This window comes from Physeter macrocephalus, chromosome 12 (assembly GCF_002837175.3).
Source record: "Physeter macrocephalus isolate SW-GA chromosome 12, ASM283717v5, whole genome shotgun sequence".
NCBI lineage: Eukaryota > Metazoa > Chordata > Mammalia > Artiodactyla > Physeteridae > Physeter > Physeter macrocephalus.
In genome coordinates this window covers 84352719-84353610 of record NC_041225.1, presented here as the reverse complement: position 1 = coordinate 84353610, position 892 = coordinate 84352719, and positions in this window count along the sequence as shown.

Sequence of the window (892 nt, the reverse complement as noted above, 5' to 3'; positions counted from 1 at the left end):
TTGTTACTTCTCCTTTTTCATTTCTAATTCTATTGATTTGAGTCTTCTCCCTTTTTTTCTTGATGAGTCTGGCTAATGGTTTATCAATTTTGTTTATCTTCTCAAAGAACCAGCTTTTAGTTTTATTGATCTTTGCTATCGTTTCCTTCATTTCTTTTTCATTTATTTCTGATCTGATCTTTACGATTTCTTTCCTTCTGCTAACCTTGGGGTTTTTTGTTCTTCTTTCTCTAATTGCTTTAGGTGTAAGGTTAAGTTTTTATTTGAGATGTTTCTTGTTTCTTAAGGTAGGACAGTATTGCTATAAACTTCCCTCTTAGAACTGCTTTTGCTGCATCCCATAGGTTTTGCGTCATCGTGTTTTCATTGTCATTTGTTTCTAGGTATTTTTTGATTTCCTCTTTGATTTCTTCAGTGATCTCTTGGTTATTTAGTAGCGTATTGTTTAGCATCCATGTGCTTGGAGTTTTTACAGATTTTTTCCTGTAATTGATATCTTGTCTCATACATTGTGGTCGGAAAAGATACTTGATACGATTTCAATTTTCTTAAATTTACCAAGGCTTGATTTGTGACCCAAAATATGATCTATCCTGGAGAATGTTCCATGAGCACTTGAGAACAATGTGTATTCTGTTGTTTTTGGATGGAATGTCCTATAAATATCAATTAAGTCCATCTTGTTTAATGTATCATTTAAAGCTTGTGTTTCCTTATTTATTTTCATTTTGGATCATCTGTCCATTGGTGAAAGTGGGGGGTTAAAGTCCCCTACTATAACTGTGTTACTGTCAATTTCCCCTTTTATGGCTGTTAGCATTTGCCTTATGTATTGAGGTGCTCCTATGTTGCGTGCATAAATATTTACAATTGTTATATCTTCTTCTTGGAT